Source organism: Prunus avium, chromosome 8 (genome assembly GCF_965620075.1).
Source record: "Prunus avium chromosome 8, drPruAviu1.hap1.1, whole genome shotgun sequence".
Classification (NCBI taxonomy): domain Eukaryota; kingdom Viridiplantae; phylum Streptophyta; class Magnoliopsida; order Rosales; family Rosaceae; genus Prunus; species Prunus avium.
Window position 1 is genome coordinate 39,165,482 of NC_142291.1, and position 7,444 is coordinate 39,172,925.

A 7,444-nucleotide genomic window follows, 5' to 3' on the forward strand; every position below is an offset into this window, starting at 1 on the left:
AATGCTGAGGGCATTATTTGGAAAAGGCTTGACAGAGGGCTCAGTAATATTGCTTGGCGCCTTCTCTTTCCTGAAGCCCTCCTTTCCCACTTGCCCAGAATTAATTCTGATCACTGCCCCATCATGATTCGCTTGGATTCTAATCACTCCCTCAATAGAGACTGTATTCCTTTCCGCTTCCAAGCTATGTGGTTATCCTATCCGGACTTTGCTACGTTCATCAGGGACTCTTGGACCTCGTGCACTGGTCATGCGTTTCAGAAAACTATCAACCTTGTCTCTCCTCTTACCTACTGGAACAAGCAGGTTTTTGGTTGTATCTTCCAAAGGAAGAGAAGATTATTAACGAGACTTGCTGGAATTCAAAAAAAGTTATGCTGTGCCCCAAACCCCTTCCTTAGTCATCTGGAAACCGAGCTCTCTAGTGAGTACAATCTTCTTCTTGATCAAGAAGAGCTGTTTTGGATGCAAAAATCCAGGAACACTTGGCTCAAGGAAGGTGACAGAAATACCCACTTCTTTCATCTCTCAACTATTATTAGAAGAAGGAAAAACAAGCTGGAAGGTTTAAAAAATGACTTTGGTGACTGGGTGACAAGTATGCAGAGTATGAAACAGGTTGTGGTAAACTATTTTGTTGAACTTTTTTCTAACTCTGGAACTATTGGTGACTATAATCTTACCCCTCAGTTGTTTCCTAGTCTTGGGGAGGCAGTTTTGGATGGCTTAAGCAATGCTGTTTCTGTTGAGGAAATTAACCAAAGTTTATTTTCCATTGGTGGTCTAAAAACACCAGGGCCTGATGGTTTTCCAGCTATTTTTTATCAGAAGTTTTGGGATCTCTGTTCTACTGACATCATTTCTCTCGTGAGAAATTGCTTCCAGACTGCAACTCTCCCTGAGCATCTCAATGAAACCCTCATTGCTCTGATTCCTAAAGTTGATACCCCTGTCTACATGACTCAACTTAGGCCTATTAGTCTGTGTAACACCATCTACAAAGTGATTTCGAAGATTCTGGTTGCTAGGCTTCGCCCCTGCATGCCTAATCTTATCAGCCCCAATCAAGTCAGTTTTGTTCCGGGGAGACAAATTACAGATAATATCATTGTCGCCCAAGAAATGCTTCACAAGTACAAGAATTCCAAAGGTAAAAAAGGGTTAATTGCTTGGAAGATTGATCTGTCTAAGGCCTACGATCGTCTTAACTGGGGCTTCATCAGAAATGTGCTTTGGGAAATTGGGATTAGGGGTAGAATCCTGGAGCTCCTAATGCACTGTATCACTTCAGTCAAGTATCAGGCCATTTTGAATGGTGAGATTACCTCTGCTTTCTACCCTCAGTGTGGCATCAGGCAAGGAGACCCTCTCTCTCCTTATATTTTTGTGCTTTGCATGGAAAAGATTTCCCATATTATTCAGCAAAAGATTAATGACAATGTCTGGAAATCTGTTCAAATTTGTCAGGGTGGTCCTTTCATATCTCATCTTTTTTTTGCTGATGACCTGATCCTTTTTGGAGAAGCTTCTACTACCCAAGCGTCCTTGATGAAGCATTGCCTTGATGAATTTTGTAATCTTTCAGGTCAAAAGGTTAGCTTTGAAAAGTCTTCCATTTGTGTTTCCCCTAACACTAATGCTGATTTGGCCAATGATATTGCTGCCATCAGTGGTTCCCCTCTCACTGCTTGCCTTGGAAAATACCTTGGTGTGCCTCTCATCCATTCTAGAGTCACTAAAAGTACGTACCAAGAGATCATTGATAAAGTGCAGAAGAGACTTTCTTCTTGGAAGAGCAAGACTCTCTCTATGGCTGGTCGAATTACTCTTCTTCAATCTGTTATTGTTGCGATCCCTCTTTACACTATGCAAACAGCCCCCCTGCCCATTTCTGTTTGCAATAAGTTGGATCAGATTAACAGAAATTTCTTGTGGGGTCACACTTCGGAGACAACTAAGGCGCATTTGGTCAAGTGGGAGACAGTGTGTAAACCAAAATATTTTGGTGGTTTGGGTATTAAAAAAGCTGCTTGTATGAACCAAGCCTTGCTTGCTAAAACTGGTTGGCGCCTTCTTCAACAGGAGCAGGGATTGTGGGGCCAAGTTTTTAGTGCTAAATATCTAAAACATGGGGGAATCCTTGATACCAATAACATACCTCATAATTGTTCCTCTAGTGTCTGGCGGGGTGTGTTATATGGCTCCACAGTTCTTGCCAACGGTATTAGATGGAGGATTGGGTCTGGGGATAATGTTTTGTTCTGGACTGACACTTGGCTCAGTTGTGGCACTCTGCAACAATTTGCTACCATTGATCTCTCTGAGGAAATTTTACAATCCAAGGTTAGTGACTATTTGGATGATGGGATTTGGGATACCACGTGCTTATTGGACTGCCTTCCTGAAAATATTGTTAAGCTGATTACTGGTATTCATGCTGGTTTTAATGGTAGTGGAGCTGACAAGCGAATTTGGCAATTTACTTCTAATGGATCGTTCTCTGTCAAAAGTGCCTACAGCTCCTCATTTGGGGAAGAAATCAACCACAAATGGAAATGGCATTTCCTCTGGAATTTGCACATCCCCCCTAAGGTGAAAACTTTCCTCTGGACCCTTTGCCATAAAAAGATCCTTACCAATGCTCAACGGCAAAAAAGAGGGTTCACTCATGTCGATGTTTGTCCAAGATGTACTCAGTCTGCGGAGTCGGTTGAACACTTATTTCAAGACTGTCAAGTTACTCAATCCCTCTGGAATAGATTTGGTGGTGGCGGTCCCACTTCTAGTCATCACTCTATGGAGTTTGATGATTGGCTCGCTCTGAATCTTCAATCAAAAAAGCCTACTCACCATGGCCTTCCTTGGTTCCTAGTATTTTCAATTTATTTATGGTTTATCTGGAAATGGAGGTGCAAGCTGATTTTTGAGCAAGGCTTTATTATGCCTTCTGAGCCTCTACACATGGTTTACCAATATGCTTTGGATTGGTACAGTGCTTGTAATCCTTTTATTGGCACCCAGGAGCACTTTGTGGTTCAACTTCATTGGAAAACACCCAGACCTGGTGTTTACAAAATTAACACTGATGGAAGTAGGAACAATGCTACTGGTTCTGGTGGTGCTGGAGGTCTTTTGCGTGATGCCTCTGGTGCTTGGATACAAGGCTTTTCTGTAAATCTGGGTGCTTGTACCATCATTGAGGCTGAGCTATGGGGTCTCTTTTGGGGGCTTAGATTGGCTTGGGACGCTGGTTACCGTGATGTGGAGATTGAATGCGACTCTAGTGCTGCTGTAACTCTTCTTTCCTCTCCTACAGCTCTAACTCACCCTCTTTACAGCGTCATTTCCTGCTGCAAAATGAAGATCCATGATTCCTGGTGTTGTGCTTTTAAACATATATACCGTGAACAAAACGTAGCTGCTGATGCCTTGGCTACCAGAAGTCACAATCTTGAACCTGGTCTTCATGTCTACGATGAGGTTCCAGTTTTCCTGGAAAATATTCTTGCTGCTGATGCTAGGGGTGCTGTAAGGCCCCGCTCTTTTGGTTTGTAGTTTGTTTGTTTTGGGCTTTTAGCCCCCCTTTTACCAAAAAAAAAAAAAAAAAAGAAACTTAAATATTTATATATATATATATATATATATATATTTCTCTCTCTCTCTGAACAGAGCATGAAAGATATTTTCATGTTCTCTCTCTCTCAGAATAAAGCATGAAAGATATCTAAACATATATAAACAATTTAAGTTGCTTTTAATTTTTTTTTTATAATGAATTTTAAGTTTTAAAATATTTATATTATATTATATTTAAAACCATGTGGCTCTAGACTCCACACATGTACCATATCAATAATTTAACAAAATATTTAATGGACCTATGTATATCCCTAGTGCGATAATCTGCATCAATTTTAAGTTGAATCCTCCCTCTCTCCTTCGGTATGCAATTCTCTTTGTACTAGATTCATATATATAATATATATTTTTTTCCAAACAACACAATATCCATAAAACTCACTAAAAATAACACTTAAGTCCACACATAAATGCCAAATATCATAGCATTAGATGTTTCGTGATGAGAAGTGGGATGCATGAATTGAGTCTTTCTTTTGATGTTGAATAAGTATTTTATGTTTTGGGATTGATTATTACGCTTGAATGACAATTAGTATTTGATAGAATATTTTGGCTCAATAAGAATTAGTAGTACAATTTATCTATATTGTATTATTTATATATATATTTTAATTAAATCTATATATATAAAGCAAAAGGCAGAGAATGGTGAAACATTCAAAATACCAAAAAATGTCCTTGGTTAATGCAAATATTAAGAATTAAAATTATTAATTAAATGATGATAATATGGTAAATTCATACTTTTTCATATTTAAAAATTAAAATTAAAAGAAAAATCAGATAATGGCCTGTTTTTATGGAACACAACTACCCATTATCTTTTTTAATTCTAAAATAAATTTTAATTTAAAAAAAAAAAAAGCCTCTTACAGGCGCAGAAGCATGTGCGGAGAGGCTAGTTAAATTAATATTTAAAAGACTTACGCCTCACTGTTTTAAGGCTTACGCCTCACATAACAGACTAAAAATGCCTCGTCTCTACACCTCGTTTTGGGCCTCGGCTCGTGTTGATGAGAAAAACAGAAGGAGAGATGGGCTTTCAATTGGGCTCTTGGTTTCAGAAGAGAGAGTGAGAGAAAGAGAGATGTTTGTATTGAAATCTTAAACAGACATCATTTCCACACAAGGCAAAACCTCCCAACAAAATTTTCACCGGTGATTTTTCAACATACACTACTCATACACTGCCCGTCTCCTCCTCATCCTTCAGAGGTCTCATTTTTTTGTACCTGCTACCAGAACCCTTTTTACCGACAATCTCAGGGATAGTGTCTTCCATATAACCTTTGGGCTTGCAAAGTCGAAATCTGAAGCGGATATGCCTTCGTATATAGGATTTTCTTTTTAAAATGCTGCTATCTCATTTCGGGTTCTCACTTTTTTCCCCTTGGGTGTAATATAATAAGCATCCAGTTTGGAATAATCTTTTATGGAGGATAGGGAATTCATCATTTTAGTATGTTGTTGTAGGGCTTCCCTCTGATGACATTGGCAAGTTATTGCTCACTCACTGTAACTGGTTCTGCCATGAACGCATGGTTTTTTCTTGAGAGAATTGCCTACTTGGTTGGCACTAGCAGAAACTGAATGAAATAGATTGGGTTTCGGGTGGGGCGGCATGATTTCCTATGAGGAAGTTTTTCAAGGAGATTAGGCAAGGAATTAGCATCAGGAAGCTATAAGAATAAACTATTTTCTGCGGAGGTTTCTGATGATCAGGCAGTGTTCGAAAAATCGGCCTAGGCGGAGACTAGGCTACCTGGGCGGATCAGACCCAGAACAAAAAAGCCATTTTGAAATCTCGAAGGTCAGGGACAAGATGATGATGGTGGCTCAGATTTTGGAGTGGCGAGATGAGGATTGAAGAAGATGAGAGGTCGTGGGGAGGGGAAGACGGCTCGTGTTGATGAGAAAAACAGAAGGAGAGATGGGCTTTTCAATTGGGCCTCGGCTTATAACACTAATAAAACCAAATGCCCTATTCAGATATATTATTTTGATTAGGTTTGGGCCTCGAAAAATAAAACATTAAATGAATTTTCCATTATGAAATTCCTAAAGCAATCACTAATAAGCAACAAGCAACAAATAAATATTGTAACCGAAAAAAAAAACAAGCAACAAATAAATATTATACAAATATTTCTCCACAAATTTGTATAAACATTAAACGGTATACCAACAATGTTGGATGTTTTACAATTCTGATTACTAGCCTCTCCGCATGCGCTTTCGCGCCTGCAAGAGACTTTTTTTATAAATTTTTTTTTTTTTTTAGAATTAAAAAATATAATGGGTAGTTGTGTTCCATAAAAAGAGAATCCATTATCTGATTTTTCTTTTAATTTTAAAATTTTTTAATATGAAAAAGTGTGAATTTACCATATTATCCTCATTTAATTTATCATTTCAATTCTTAATATTTGCATTAATTAAGGGCATTTTCTGGTATTTTGAATGTTTCACCATTCTCTGCCTTTTGCTTTATATATATAGATAAATAAAGAGTGCTGCTATTTCCATCCACTTGTCTTATTTTCCCACCCACTTTATTTTCAAAATTTTAAAGATAATTTATCCCTTTATAAAATTGCTTCTAAGGACTTGAAAAAACATATTTAAAAAAGAGATTTTCTATTAAAACCCCGCACTTCTCTTAGTTTACCTCATGTTCTAAGTTCACCCCATCTTTTAATTTAAATTTTTACAATTTCTAAGAAAACCCCACTATCTTCCCAAACTACCCTTAAATACACCCCAAATTGAAAAAAAAAGAAAAAAAAAAGAGATTTTCTATTTAAACCCCACAAATTTCTTTGTTCCCAGCAGAAAAAAAAAACACAAACAAATGGAACCCCAAACCCGAAATTTAATACTTTCTAGAGAAAAAGAACAACTTTACCTCTCTCCAAGAATTGTAACTGGAATTCCAACACTTAGGTATTGTTGAGTTGAGAACTTGAGAGAGAGAGAGAGAGAGAGAGAGAGAGAGAGAGAGAGTAAACAGGAAGTTGGGGTGTGTGTGTATAGATGTACTAGGGTTAATTATTAAGTTGGATGACCTTTTTTGTCTTTTTACACAATAATAAAACTTACAGCTTAATAATTGAAGTATTGGGGTGAACAAAGAGAAGTGTGGAGTTTAAATAGAAAATCTCTTAAAAAATTCATATAAAGTTAATTAATTTTCTTTCACAACACAATATATTAGTTTTTTTAAAAAGGGAAAAGAAAAAAAAAAGCACGCTTAGGAAACTTGCAAGATAGGAGAAAACAATCGCATATGCAAACCTGCACAACTGCAACATCAAGGAAGCAATGCGATGAACTCATCATTCATCAACTTATGGCAATTCCCCTTCATGGCCGCCGTTGCCGCCTCCCTCTTTGTTTATATTCCTTCCTTCATCTCTCTTTCATGTACAAAGAACAATCTTATTTAACATCTATTGTTCGTTTTCAAAATTTGCCCTTTTCTTCCTTAACATCAACAATGTAATCTTAATCTCAATCCTTCAATCTTTTCATATGGGTCGTCTCCATCTTCCTCAAAATTAAAAGAATAAAAAAATTGAAAAAATAATAGATTCACAATCAACTTATATATTCCTTGTTTTCTAGAGAGAGAGAGAGAGAGAGAGAGAAGAAGAAGAAGAAGAAGATAAACAGAGAGGAAGAGGGAGGGGTGGTGGAGCGGTGGTTGATGGTTCTTTTTCTTTTTGATTTTTGATTTTTTAAATTGTTTGAATTAATTTAAAGGGTATTTTAGGAATAATGGTGGGTGGGAAAATAGGATTGT